The following is a 15,604-nucleotide window of genomic DNA, read 5'->3' as shown; positions in this document are numbered from 1 at the left end:
TTGGGCACGGCCAAGACTCATAAAAGTAGCTGTGTTCAAGAATCATCATACTTAACTAGGAGAATCAATAACTAGGAGAATCTATCTGGATTCTGAGTTCCTATAGAAGCCAATCATTCTGAATTTCAAAGGATAAAGTGAGATGCCAAAACTGTTCAGAGGCAAAAAGCTAAAGCCCCGCTCATCTAATTAATACTGATCTTCATAGATGTTTTTGGAGTTCAGTGCATATTCTCTTCTTTTTATCTTATTTGATTTTCAGTTGCTTGGAGACAAGCAACGATTTAAGTTTGGTGTTGTGATGAGCGGATAATTTGTACGCTTTTTGGCACTGTTTTTAGTATGTTTTTAGTATATTTTAGTTAGTTTTTAGTATATTTTTATTAGTTTTTAGTTAAAATTCACTTTTCTGGACTTTACTATGAGTTTGTGTGTTTTTCTGTGATTTCAGGTATTTTCTGGCTGAAATTGAGGGACTTGAGCAAAAATCTGATTCAGAGACTGAAAAGGACTGCAGATGCTGTTGGATTCTGACCTCCCTGCACTCAAAGTGGATTTTCTAGAGCTACAGAAGCCCAATTGGCGCGCTCTCAACGGCGTTGGAAAGTAGACATTCTGGGCTTTCCAGCAATATATGATAGTTCATACTTTGCTCAAGATTTGATGGCCCAAACCGGCGTTCAAAGTCACCTTCAGAATTCCCAGCGTTAAACGCCGGAACTGGCACCAAAGTGGGAGTTAAACGCCCAAACTGGCACAAAAGCTGGCGTTTAACTCCAAGAAGAGTCTCTACACGAAAATGCTTCAATGCTCAGCCCAAGCACACACCAAGTGGGCCCGGAAGTGGATTTTTATGTCATTTACTCATCTTTGTAATTCTTAAGCTACTAGTTCCCTATAAATAGGACCTTTTACTATTGTATTTGACATCTTGGTAGCTATCTTTAGTCTTATGCTATCTTTTGATCATGTTTTTATGATTGAACCCTCTTTGGGAGGCTGGCCTCACGGCCATGCCTAGACCTTGTTCTTATATATTTTCAACGGTGGAGTTTCTACACACCATAGATTAAGGTGTTGAGCTCTGCTGTACCTCGAGTATTAATGCAATTACTATTGTTCTTCTATTCAATTCAGCTTGTTCTTATTCCAAGATATCATTTGTCCTTCAACTTGATGAATGTGATGATCCGTGACACTCATCATCATTCTCACCTATGAACGCGTGACCGTCAATCACCTCCGTTCTACCTTAGATTGGGTAGATATCTCTTGGGTTCTTTAACCGGAATCTTTGGTGCACGAAATTGCAATCACACTTTTGCAACCCCGCACAACTAACCAGCAAGTGCACTGGGTCGTCCAAGTAATACCTTACGTGAGTAAGGGTCGATCCCACGGAGATTGTCGGCTTGAAGCAAGCTATGGTTATCTTGTAACTCTTAGTCAGGATATTAAAGATTATCAGGATTGATTGTAAAAAGCAAAAGAACATAAAACAGGTACTTGAAATGCAGTGATGGAGAATAGGTTGAGGTTTTGGAGATGCTCTGTCTTCTGAACCTCTGCTTTCCTACTGTCTTCTTCTTCAACACGCAAGACTCCTTCCATGGCAAGCTGTATGCAAGGGTTTCACCGTTGTCAGTGGCTACCTCCCATCCTCTCAGTGGAAATGTTCAACGCACCCTGTCACGGCACGGCTATCCATCTGTCGGTTCTCAATCAGGCCGGAATAGAATCCAATGATTCTTTTGCGTCTGTCACTAACGCCCCGCCCTCAGAAGTTTGAAGCTCGTCACAGTCATTCAGTCATTGAATCCTACTCAGAATACCACAGACAAGGTTTAGACCTTCCGGATTCTCTTGAATGCCGCCATCAGTTCTAGCTTATACCACGAAGATTCTGATTAAGGAATCCAAGAGATATCTACTCAATCTAAGGTAGAACGGAGGTGGTTGTCAGGCACGCGTTCATAGTTGAGAATACGATGAGTGTCACGGATCATCACATTCATCCGGGTTAAGAACAAGTGATATCTTAGAACGGAAGCGAACATGATTGAATAAGAAACAGTAGTAATTGCATTAATCCATCAAGACACAGCAGAGCTCCTCACCCCCAACCATGGGGTTTAGAGACTCATGCCGTAGAATGTACACAAAGAAACGTGTAAAGTGTCATGAGGTACAGATACAATGTCAAAAGATCCTATTAATAGTGAACTAGTAACCTAGGGTTTACAGAAATGAGTAAATGACAGAAAAATCCACTTCCGGACCCACTTGGTGTGTGCTTGGGCTGAGCATTGAAGCATTTTCGTGTAGAGACTCTTCTTGGAGTTAAACGCCAGCTTTTGTGCCAGTTTGGGCGTTTAACTCCCACTTTGGTGCCAGTTCCGGCGTTTAACGCTGGAAATTCTGAAGGTGACTTTGAACGCCGGTTTGGGCCATCAAATCTCGGACAAAGTATGGACTATTATACATTGCTGGAAAGCCCAGGATGTCTACTTTCCAGCACCGTTGAGAGCGCGCCAATTGGGCTTCTGTAGCTCCAGAAAATTCACTTCGAGTGCAGGGAGGTCAGAATCCAACAGCATCTGCAGTCCTTTTCAGCCTCTAAATCAGATTTTTGCTCAGATCCCTCAATTTCAGCCAGAAAATACCTGAAATCACAGAAAAACACACAAACTCATAGTAAATTCCAGAAAAGTGAATTTTAACTAAAAGCTAATAAAAATATACTAAAAACTAACTAAATCATACTAAAAACATACTAAAAACAATGCCAAAAAGCGTATAAATTATCCGCTCATCACAACACCAAACTTAAATTGTTGCTTGTCCCCAAGCAACTGAAAATCAAAATAGAATAAAAAGAAGAGATATACTATAGACTCCAAAATATCAAAGAAACATAGTTCCAATTAGATGAGCGGGAGCTTTTTGCTTCCGAACAGTTTTGGCACCTCGCTTTATCCTTTGAGGTTCAGAATGATTGGCATCCATAGAAACTCAGAATTCAGATAGTGTTATTGATTCTCCTAGTTAGGTATGATGATTCTTGAACACAGCTACTTTATGAGTCTTGGCCGTGGCCCAAAGCACTCTGTCTTCCAGTATTACCACCGGATACATACATGCCACAGACACATAATTGGGTGAACCTTTTCAGATTGTGACTCAGCTTTGCTAGAGTCCCCAATTAGAGGTGTCCAGGGTTCTTAAGCACACTCTTTTTACCTTGGATCACGACTTTAACTGCTCAGTCTCAAGTTTTCACTTGACACCTTCACGCCACAAGCACATGGTTAGGGACAGCTTGGTTTAGCCGCTTAGGCCAGGATGTTATTCCTGTAGGCCCTCCTATCCACTGATGCTCAAAGCCTTGGATCCTCTTTATTACCCTTGCCTTTTGGTTTAAAGGGCTATTGGCTTCTTCTGCTTGCTCTTTCTTTTTCTCTTTTCTATTTCTCTTTTTTTTCGTTTTTTTTAATACACTGCTTTTTCTTGCTTCAAGAATCATTTTTATGATTTTTCAGATCCTCAATAACAGTTCTCCTTTTCCATCATTCTTTCAAGAGCCAACAATTTTAACATTCTTAAAACAACAAATTCAAAAGACATATGCACTGTTCAAGCATTCATTCAGAAAACAAAAAGTATTGCCACCACATCAAACTAATTCAACTAGTTTCAGAGATGAATTCGAAATCCTGTACTTCTTGTTCTTTTGTGATTAAAGCATTTTTTCATTTAAGAGAGGTGATGGATTCATAGGACATTCATAGCTTTAAGGCATAGACACTAAGACACTAATGATCATAAGACACAAACATAGATAAATATAAGCATAGAAATTCGAAAAATAGAAAATAAAGAACAAGGAGATTAAAGAACGGGTCCACCTTAGTGATGGCGGCTTGTTCTTCCTCTTGAAGATCTTATGGAGTGCTTGAGCTCCTCAATGTCTCTTCCTTGTCTTTGTTGCTCCTCTCTCATGATTCTATGATCTTCTTTAATTTCATGGAGGAGGATGGAATGTTCTTGGTGCTCCACCCTTAGTTGTCCCATGTTGGAACTCAATTCTCCTAGGGAGGTGTTGATTTGCTCCCAATAGTTTTGTGGAGGGAAGTGCATCCCTTGAGATGAATCTCTCCATCTCCCATGGCTCTGAGGTGGAAGCTTTTGCCTTCCCTTTCATCTTTCTAGAGGTTTCTCCGGCCTTAGGTGCCAAAAATGGTTATGGAGAAACAAAAAGCAATGCTTTTACCACACCAAACTTAGAAGGTTTGCTCGTCCTCGAGCAAAAGAAGGAAGAAGAGAGAGAGTGGTGGGGTAGGTGGGGATTCTGTGGGGCTCACAGATCCTGAGGTGTCAAGGATAATTCATCCCTGCACCAAGTGGCAAGCAAAAATGCTCCTACTGCCAATCCTGGCGTTAAACGCCGGGCTGGTGCCCATTTGTGGTGTTTAACGCCAGCTTGGTGCCCATTCCTGGCGTTTAACGCCAGTCTGGTGCCCCTTTCTGGCGTTAAACGCCCAGAATGGTGCCAGACTGGGCGTTAAACGCCCATTTGCTGCCTTTACTGGCGTTTAAACGCCAGCAAGGTTTTCCTCCAGGGTGAGCTATTTTTTTTCTGTTTTTTTCATTCTGTTTCTGCTTTTTCAATTGATTTTGTGACTTTCCATGATCATCAACCTATAGAAAACATAAAATAACAAAGGAAAATAATAAATATAACATTGGGTTGCCTCCCAATAAGCGCTTCTTTAATGTCAGTAGCTTGACAGTGGGCTCTCATGGAGCCTCACAGATGTTCAGAGCAATGTTGGAACCTATCCAACACCAAACTTAGAGTTTGGTTGTGACCTCCCAACACCAAACTTAGAGTTTGACTGTGGGGGCTCTATTTGACTCTATTTTGAGAGAAGCTCTTTATGCTTCCACTCCATGGTTACAGAAGGAGAACCTTGAGTCTTATAGTTTGCATTGTCTGTAAGCCACGGAGCTTCCTGAATAGCAAATAATTGCTCATCCGGAAAGGCTTCAGAGATCTCAGTAGGAGGGAGAGATGCTCCTGCTACTGGTTCTATCCGGGACAGGTGATCAGCTACTTGATTCTCTGTCCCTTTTCTTTCTCTTATTTCTATATCAAACTCCTGCAGAAGCAACACCCATCTTATGAGCCTGGGTTTTGAATCCTGCTTTGTGAGTAGATATTTAAGAGCAGCATGGTCAGTGTACACAATCACTTTTGATCCTACTAAATAAGATCTGAACTTGTCAAGGGCATAAACCACTGCAAGTAACTCCTTTTCTGTGGTTGTGTAGTTCTTCTGTGCATCATTTAGAATACGGCTGCCATAATGAATGACGTGCAGAAGCTTACCATGCCTTTGTCCCAGTACTGCACCAATGGCATGGTCACTGGCATCACACATTAGTTCAAATGGTAATGTCCAGTCTGGTGCAGAGATGACTGGTGCTGTGACCAGCTTAGCTTTTAGAGTTTCAAACGCCTGCAGACACTCATTATCAATAATAAATGGAGTGTCAGCAGCTAGCAGATTACTCAGAGGTTTGGCAATTTTTGAAAAATCCTTTATAAACCTTCTGTAGAATCCTGCATGCCCCATAAAGCTTCTGATTGCCTTAACATTGGTAGGTGGTGGTAATTTTTCAATTACTTCAACTTTAGCTTGATCCACCTCTATTCCTTTGTTTGAAATTTTATGCCCAAGGACAATTCCTTCAGTCACCATAAAGTGACATTTTTCCCAGTTTAAAACTAGGTTGGTCTCTTGGCATCTTTTCAGAACAAGTGCTAGATGGTTAAGGCAGGAGCTGAATGAGTCTCCAAATACTGAAAAGTCATCCATGAAGACTACCAAAAATTTCTTTACCATATCTGAGAAGATAGAGAGCATGCACCTCTGAAAGGTTGCAGGTGCATTGCACAGACCAAAAGGCATCCTTCTGTAGGCAAATACTCCAGAAGGACATGTAAATGCTGTTTTCTCTTGGTCCTGAGGATCTACTGCAATTTGGTTGTAACCTGAGTAGCCGTCCAAAAAACAGTAGTATTCATGACCTGCTAGTCTCTCTAGCATCTGGTCTATGAATGGTAAAGGAAAATGATCCTTTCTGGTGACTGTATTGAGTCTTCTGTAGTCAATACACATGCGCCACCCTGTAACTGTTCTTGTTGGAACTAGTTCATTCTTTTTATTATGAACCACTGTCATGCCTCCCTTCTTAGGGACAACGTGGACAGGGCTCACCCAGGGGCTATCAGAAATAGGATAAATGATCCCAGCCTCTAGTAACTTAGTGACCTCTTTCTGCACCACCTCCTTCATGGCTGGATTTAGCCGCCTTTGTGGTTGAACCACTGGCTTAGCATCATCCTCCAATAGGATCTTGTGCATGCATCTTGCTGGGCTAATGCCCTTAAGATCACTTATGGACCACCCAAGAGCTGTCTTGTGTGTCCTTAGCACTTGAATTAGTGCTTCCTCTTCCTGTGGATTTAGAGCAGAGCTTATGATCACTGGAAAAGTGTCACCTTCTCCCAGAAATGCATATTTCAGGGATGGTGGTAGTGGTTTGAGCTCTGGTTTAGGAGGCTTATCTTCTTCCTGAGGAATTTTCAGAATTTCTTTTATTTCCTTTAGTTCCTCCAGATCAGGCTGAACATCTTTAAAGATGTCATCTAGCTCTGATTCAAGACTTTCAGTCATATTGACCTCCTCCACCAAAGAGTCAATAATATCAGTGCTCATGCAGTCATTTGATGTGTCTGGATGCTGCATAGCTTTGACAACATTCAACTTGAACTCATCCTCATTGACTCTCAGGGTTATTTCCCCTTTTTGTACATCAATGAGAGTTCGTCCAGTTGCTACTAAAGGTCTTCCTAGAATGAGAGTTGCACTCTTGTGCTCCTCCATTTCCAGCACTACAAAGTCAGTTGGAAAGGCAAATGGCCCAACCTTGACAATCATGTCCTCAATTATGCCTGATGGATATTTAATGGAGCCATCAGCAAGTTGGAGGCATATCCGGGTTGGTTTGACTTCTTCAGTCAACCCAAGCTTTCTGATAGTGAATGCAGGTATTATATTGATGCTTGCTCCAAGGTCACACAGGGCTGTCTTGGTGCAAGCACCTTCTAATGTGCATGGTATCATAAAGCTTCCTGGATCTTGAAGCTTTTCTGGTAAGCTTTTCAGAATGACTGTACTGCATTCTTCAGTGAGAAACACTTTTTCAGTTTCTCTCCAATCCTTCTTATGACTTAAGATCTCTTTCATGAATTTAGCATAAGAAGGTATTTGCTCAAGTGCCTCTGCAAACGGAATCTTTATTTCAAGAGTCCTTAGATAGTCTGCAAAGCGGGCAAATTGCTTAGCCTGTTCCGCTTGCCGGAGTTTCTGAGGATAAGGCATCTTGGCTTTATATTCTTCAACCTTAGTTGCTGCAGGTTTATTTCCTACAGAAGTGGTTGGAGAAGCCTGCTTAAGGGGGTTGTTATCAGCACTTGCAAGTGTCTGACCCCTTTGTGGCGTTTGAACGCCAGACTTGGCTACCCATTGGGTGTTTAACGCCAACTTTTCCCCCTTTTCTTGCGTTTGAACGCCAGAACTGGGCAGGGAATGGGCGTTTAACGCCAGCTTTCCCCCCTTTTCTGGCGTTTGAACGCTAATAGTATTCCTCTCTGGGCTCTTACTGTCCTCAGAGGGATTTTGGATAGTGGTTTGGCTATCCTCTGTCAATTGTTCTTTCATTGACTTTTTGCTACTTTGAGCAGTGTTATTCAATGTCTTCCCACTCCTCAGTTGAACTGCTTGGCATTCTTCTGTTATCTGTTTAGATAGCTGCTGTTTTGTCTGATTCAACTGTGATTCTATGTTCTTGTTAGCAATTTTAGTTTCTTGGAGCATCTCTTTAAATTCTGCTAACTGTTTTGTCATCAGGTGTAATTGTTGATTAAGCTCAATCATCTGTTCTTGAGGATTAGGATCAGTGGCTACTGCCATAACTTCTTCTTTTATAGAGAACTCATTGCTAGAGTACAAATGTTGATTTCTAGCAACAGTATCTATAAGCTCTTGAGCCTCCTCAATCGTCTTCCTCATATGTATAGATCCACCAGCTGAGTGGTCTAGAGACATCTGAGCTTTTTCTGTAAGCCCATAGTAGAAGATGTCTAACTGTACCCACTCTGAAAACATTTCAGAGGGGCATTTTCTTAGCATACCTCTATACCTCTCCCAAGCATTATAAAGGGATTCATTATCCTCTTGTTTAAAGCCTTGGATGTCCAGCCTTAGCTGTGTCATCCTTTTTGGAGGGTAAAAGTGATTCAGGAATTTGTCTGATAACTGTTTCCATGTCTTTATGCTTGCTGTAGGTTGGTTATTCAACCACCTCTTAGCTTGATCTTTTACAGCAAATGGAAACAGTAATAGTCTATAGACATCCTGATCCACCTCTTTATCACGTACTGTGTCAGCAATTTGTAAGAATTGTGCCAGAAACTCAGTAGGTTCTTCCTGTGGAAGACCGGAATATTGGCAATTTCGCTGCACTATGATAATGAGTTGAGGATTTAGCTCAAAGCTGCTTGCTTTAATGGGAGGTATACAGATGCTACTCCCATATGCAGCTGTAATGGGGTTAGCATATGACCCCAGAGTCCTTCTGGACTGCTCAATTCCACTTAGGTCCATGATGGAGAAAGGGAAATGATATGGATTGCAAGTAGATTATTTATTTATTTATTTATTTATTTATTTAATTTTTTTTAAAGTGACCGAAAAAAAATATAAAATAAAATAAATAGAAAATAAAATAAAATTTTGAAAATTAACAAAAAAATAAAATCAAAGCAAATTGAAAACTGAATCAATTAGTTAATTAAAAAGATTTTGAAATCAGCAATTGAAAAGATATGATTGAAAATTATTTTGAAAAAGATTTGATTTTTTTTTAATGAGGAAAGAGAAAAACAACAAAATGACACCAAACTTAAAATTTTTAGAAAACCAAACACAAATTTTCGAAAATTTTAAAGGAAAACACAAAGAAGACACCAAACTTAAAATATAAAACTAAACTCAAATAAAAGACTCTAAACCAACAAAAATAAAACAGTCCTAATCTAAGCAACAAGATAAACCGTCAGTTGTCCAAACTCGAACAATCCCCGGCAACGGCGCCAAAAACTTGGTGCACGAAATTGTAATCACACTTTTGCAACCCCGCACAACTAACCAGCAAGTGCACTGGGTCGTCCAAGTAATACCTTACGTGAGTAAGGGTCGATCCCACGGAGATTGTCGGCTTGAAGCAAGCTATGGTTATCTTGTAACTCTTAGTCAGGATATTAAAGATTATCAGGATTGATTGTAAAAAGCAAAAGAACATAAAACAGGTACTTGAAATGCAGTGATGGAGAATAGGTTGAGGTTTTGGAGATGCTCTGTCTTCTGAACCTCTGCTTTCCTACTGTCTTCTTCTTCAACACGCAAGACTCCTTCCATGGCAAGCTGTATGCAAGGGTTTCACCGTTGTCAGTGGCTACCTCCCATCCTCTCAGTGGAAATGTTCAACGCACCCTGTCACGGCACGACTATCCATCTGTCGATTCTCAATCAGGCCGGAATAGAATCAAATGATTCTTTTGCGTCTGTCACTAACGCCCCGCCCTCAGAAGTTTGAAGCTCGTCACAGTCATTCAGTCATTGAATCCTACTCAGAATACCACAGACAAGGTTTAGACCTTCCGGATTCTCTTGAATGCCGCCATCAGTTCTAGCTTATACCACGAAGATTCTGATTAAGGAATCCAAGAGATATCTACTCAATCTAAGGTAGAACGGAGGTGGTTGTCAGGCACGCGTTCATAGTTGAGAATATGATGAGTGTCACGGATCATCACATTCATCCGGGTTAAGAACAAGTGATATCTTAGAACGGAAGCGAACATGATTGAATAAGAAACAGTAGTAATTGCATTAATCCATCAAGACACAGCAGAGCTCCTCACCCCCAACCATGGGGTTTAGAGACTCATGCCGTAGAATGTACACAAAGAAACGTGTAAAGTGTCATGAGGTATAGATACAATGTCAAAAGATCCTATTAATAGTGAACTAGTAACCTAGGGTTTACAGAAATGAGTAAATGACAGAAAAATCCACTTCCGGACCCACTTGGTGTGTGCTTGGGCTGAGCATTGAAGAATTTTCGTGTAGAGACTCTTCTTGGAGTTAAACGCCAGCTTTTGTGCCAGTTTGGGCGTTTAACTCCCACTTTGGTGCCAGTTCCGGCGTTTAACGCTGGAAATTCTGAAGGTGACTTTGAACGCCGGTTTGGGCCATCAAATCTCGGGCAAAGTATGAACTATTATACATTGCTGGAAAGCCCAGGATGTCTACTTTCCAACACCGTTGAGAGCGCGCCAATTGGACTTCTGTAGCTCCAGAAAATTTACTTCGAGTGCAGGGAGGTCAGAATCCAACAGCATCTGCAGTCCTTTTCAGCCTCTAAATCAGATTTTTGCTCAGATCCCTCAATTTCAGCCAGAAAATACCTGAAATCACAGAAAAACACACAAACTCATAGTAAAGTCCAGAAAAGTGAATTTTAACTAAAAACTAATAAAAATATACTAAAAACTAACTAAATCATACTAAAAACATACTAAAAACAATGCCAAAAAGCGTATAAATTATCCGCTCATCAATCTTCGTGGTATAAGCTAGAATTGATGACTGCATTCAAGAGAATCCGGAAGGTCTAAACCTTGTCTGTGGTATTCTGAGTAGGATTCAATGATTGAATGACTGTGACGAGCTTCAAACTCGCGATTGTGGGGCGTTAGTGACAGACGCAAAAGAATCACTGGATTATATTCCGACATGATCGAGAACCGATAGCTGGATAGCCGTGCCGTGACAGGGTGCGTTGAACATTTCCACTGAGAGGACGGGACTGTAGCCATTGACAACGGTGATGCCCAACATACAGCTTGCCATGGAAGGGAGTAAGAAGGATTGGATGAAGACAGTAGGAAAGCAAAGAGACGGAAGGGACAAAGCATCTCCATTCGCTTATCTGAAGTTCTCACCAATGATTTACATAATTATCTCTATCTTTATCTTTATGTTTTATTCATAAATCATCCATAACCATTTGAGTCTGCCTGACTGAGATTTACAAGGTGACCATAGCTTGCTTCATACCAACAATCTCCGTGGGATCGACCCTTACTCGCGTAAGGTTTATTACTTGGACGACCCAGTGCACTTGCTGGTTAGTTGTGTGAAGTTGTGTTTATGCCATGGTATTGAGCACCAAGTTTTTGGACTCATTACTAGGGATTATTTGAGTTGTGAAAAGTAGTGATCACAACTTCGTGCACCAGTGCCATCAATGGTTATGGAAAAACAAAAAAGCTATACTTTTACCACACCAAACTTAGAATATTGCTCGTTCTCGAGCAAAGAAAAGAAAGAATAGATGAAGAAGAAAAAGAAGATATGGAGGAGAGGGAGAGAGGTGTAAGTTTCGGCCAAGGGGGAGAAGAGAGGGTAGTGTTGTGTGAAAATGAAGAAAGATAGAGGTGTTTATATAGTGAAGGGAGAGGGAGTAATTTCGGCCATTTAGGGTGGGTTTGGATGGGAAAGAGATTTTGAATTTTGAAGGTAGGTGGGGTTTATGGGGAAGAGTGGATGGATGTGAGTGGTGAAGAGGTGATGGGAAAGAGAGATTGAGGTGATTGGTGAAGGGTTTTGGGGAAGAGGGTTTATTGGATTGTGTAAAAAAGAGAGAGAGAGTGTGAGTTGAGGTAGGTAGGGATCCTGTGAGGTCCATAGATCCTGAGATGATCCTGTGGGGTCCACAGATCCTGAGGTGTCAAGGATTATCATCCCTGCACCAATGAGGCGTGTAAAATGCCCTTTGCATGCAATCTTGGCGTTCAACACTAGATTGATGCTTGTTTCTGGCGTTGAACGCCAGCTTCATGCTTGTTTTGGGCATTCAACGCCCATTTGCAGCATGTTTCTGGCGTTGAACGCCAGTTTCATGCTTGTTTCTAGCGTTCAGCGCCAGCTCTCCTCAGGGTGTATTTCTGGCATTTAAACGCCAGGATGCTACTTGTTCTGGCATTGAACGCCAGCCAGATGCTTCTTACTGGCGTTTAAATGCTAGTAAGCCCTTCCTCCAGGGTGTGCTTTTTCTTCTGCTATTTTTTATTCTGTTTTTAATTTTAGTATTTATTTTGTGACTCCACATGATCATGAACCTAATAAAACATAAAAGAACAATAAAAGAAAAATAAAATTAGATAAATAAAAATTGGGTTGCCTCCCAATGAGCGCTTATTTAATGTCAATAGCTTGACAGTGGGCTCTCATGGAGCCTCACGAATCCTCAGAGCATTGTTGGGACCTCCCAACACCAAACTTAGAGTTTGAATGTGGGGGTTCAACACCAAACTTAGAGTTTGGCTATGGCCTCCCAACACCAAACTTAGAGTTTGATTGTGGGGGCCTTGTTTGACTCTGTTCTGAGAGAAGCTTTTCATGCTTCCTCTCCATGTATACAGAAGAACACCCTTGGGTCTTAAACACAAGGTAGTCCCCATTCAATTGAAGGACTAATTCTCCTCTGTTAACATCTATCACAGCTCCTACTGTGGCTAGGAAAGGTCTTCCAAGAATGATACATTCATACTCCTCCTTCCTAGTGTCTAAGATTATGAAATCAGCAGGGATGTAAAGGCCTTCAACCTTTACTAACACGTCCTCTACTAATCCATAAGCTTGTCTTACTGACTTGTCTTCCATTCGTAATGAGAATATGGCAGGCTGTACCTCAATGATCCCCAGCTTCTCCATTACAGAGAGTGACATAAGATTTATGCCTGACCCTAGGTCACACAGAGCCTTTTCAAAGATCATGGTGCCTATGGTACAGGGTATTAAGAATTTTCCAGGATCTTGTCTCTTTTGAGGTAAAGTTTGCTGAATCCATGTATCTAGTTCACTAATGAGCAAGGGAGGTTTACCTCCCCAAGTCTCATTACCAAACAACTTGGCATTCAACTTCATGATAGCTCCTAGATATTGAGCAACTTGCCCTCTAGTTACATCTTCATCCTCTTCAGAGGAAGAATAGTTTTCAGAGCTCATGAATGGCAGAAGGAGCTTTAATGGAATCTCTATGGTCTCTATATAACCTTCAGATCCTTTTGGGTCCTTAATAGGGAGCTCCTTCTTGCTTGAGAGTCGTCCCATGAGGTCTTCCTCATTGGGATTCACGTCCTCTCCTTCCTCCCTAGGTTCGGTCATGTTGATTATATCAATGGCCTTGCACTCTCTTTTTGGATTCTCTTCGGTATTACTTGGGAGAGTACTAGGAGGAGTTTCAGTGACTTTCTTACTTAGCTGGCCCACTTGTGCCTCCAAATTTCTGATGGAGGACCTTGTTTGGCTCATGAAACTTAAAGTGGCCTTAGACAGATCAGAGACTATGTTTGCTAAGTTAGAGGTGCTCTGCTCAGAATTCTCTGTCTGTTGCTGAGAAGATGATGGAAAATGCTTGCTATTGCTAAGCCTATTTCTTCCACCATTATTAAAGCCTTGTTGAGGCTTTTATTGATCCTTCCATGAGAAATTTGGATGATTTCTCCATGATGAATTATAGGTGTTTCCATAAGGTTCACCCATGTAATTTACCTCTGCCATTGCAGGGTTCTCAGGATCATAGGCTTCTTCTTCAGAAGATGCCTCTTTAGTACTGTTGGATGCATTTTGCCATCCATTCAGACTTTGAGAAATCATGTTAACTTGCTGAGTCAACATTTTGTTCTGAGCCAATATGGCATTCAGAGCATCTATTTCAGGAAGTCCCTTCCTCTGAGGCGTCCCATTACTCACAGAATTCCTCTCAGAAGTGTACATGAATTTGTTATTTGCAACCATGTGAATGAGTTCTTGAGCTTCTGTAGGTGTTTTCTTTAAGTGGATGGATCCACCTACAGAATGGTCCAGTGACATCTTAGAGAATTTAGATAGACCATAATAGAATATATCCAAAATGGTCCACTCTGAAAGCATGTCAGAAGGACACCTGTTGGTCATCTGCTTGTATCTTTCCCAAGCTTCATAGAGGAATTCACCATCTTTTTGTTTGAAGGTCTGAACATCCACTCTAAGCTTGCTCAGCTTTTGAGGAGGAAAGAACTTAGTAAAGAAGGCCGCAACCAGCTTATCCCATGAGTCCAGGCTATCTTTAGGTTGTGAGTTCAACCATGTTCTAGCTCTGTCTCTTACAGCAAAAGGAAAAAGTATGAGCCTGTAGACTTTAGGATCTACTCCATTAGTCTTAACAGTCTCACAGATCTGCAAGAACTCAGTTAAAAACTGGTAGAGATCTTCTGATGGAAGTCCATGGAACTTGCAGTTCTGCTGCATTAGAGCAACTAATTTGAATCAATCACATTAATTATTAGTGAAGTTTTCGAAAAATTTTAAATAAAAATAAGAAAAAGATTTTGAAAATTAATTTTCAAAATTTTTGAAAAATAGTAAAAAATGGAAAAGATTTGATTTTTGAAAAATTTTTGAAAAGATAAGATTTTTAAAATTGAAAATTTTGACTTGACTTATAAGAAACAACTTATTTTAAAAATTTTTGACTAAGTCAACTCAAATTTTCGAAATTTATGAGAAAAATAAAGAAAATATATTTTTTTATTTTTGAATTTTTAATGATGAGAGAGAAAAACAAAAAATGACTCATAACATGAAAATTATGAATCAAAACACATGATGCATGCAAGAACACTATGAATGTCAAGATGAACACCAAGAACACTTTGAAGATCAAGATGAACATCAAGACTTATTTTTGAAAAATTTTCAAGAAAAGAAAAATATGCAAGACACCAAAATTAGAAAATTTTCCTATTTAGACACTATGAATGTAAGAATACATATGAAAAAAAACAAAAGACACAAAATAAGAAAATTTAAAGATCAAACAAGAAGACTTATCAAGAACAACTTGAAGATCATGAAGAACACATGCATGAATTTTTGAAAAAAGAATGCATACATTTAAAAAACATGCAATTGACACCAAAATTAAAATTTGACTCTAGACTCAAACAAGAAACACAAAATATTTTTTTGATTTTATGATTTTGCAAATTTTTTTTTTCGAAATTTTATAGGAAAAAGAAAATAAGAAATTCAAAATTTTTAATAAGAATTACAAGAATCTTTCAATGTTAGCCTAAAGCTCCGATCCAGGAGTTGGACATGGCTTAATAACCAGCCAGCTTTAGGATATAAATTAGGCATGCAATAGTTGATACTTCACCCAACTCCATATACTGATAAGGGGAAGCCTCAATCCAATTGAGTTAGACATGGCTTTTCAGCCAGCCAAGCTTCAACATGTTTCATAAAACACTAGAACTCATTCTTAAAAATTTAGAATAATTTTTTGAAAACAGAAGTAAAAAGTTTTTTGAAAGATTTTTGAAAAATTTTTGAAAATAAAACAAAAAGAAAATTACCTAATGTGA

The 15,604-nt window shown here is 40.0% G+C and overlaps 1 non-coding gene across 1 annotated transcript; it reads left to right on the top strand.

The window, feature by feature from the left end:
- Positions 1–14,123: 14,123 nt before the first annotated feature.
- Positions 14,124–14,231, top strand: LOC130977214 (small nucleolar RNA R71). Its single transcript, XR_009084916.1, has one exon. It is a non-coding gene; the product is annotated as a small nucleolar RNA R71 (small nucleolar RNA).
- Positions 14,232–15,604: the final 1,373 nt, after the last annotated feature.

Source organism: Arachis stenosperma, chromosome 4 (genome assembly GCF_014773155.1).
Source record: "Arachis stenosperma cultivar V10309 chromosome 4, arast.V10309.gnm1.PFL2, whole genome shotgun sequence".
Classification (NCBI taxonomy): domain Eukaryota; kingdom Viridiplantae; phylum Streptophyta; class Magnoliopsida; order Fabales; family Fabaceae; genus Arachis; species Arachis stenosperma.
This window is presented reverse-complemented; position numbering and strand designations above follow the sequence as displayed.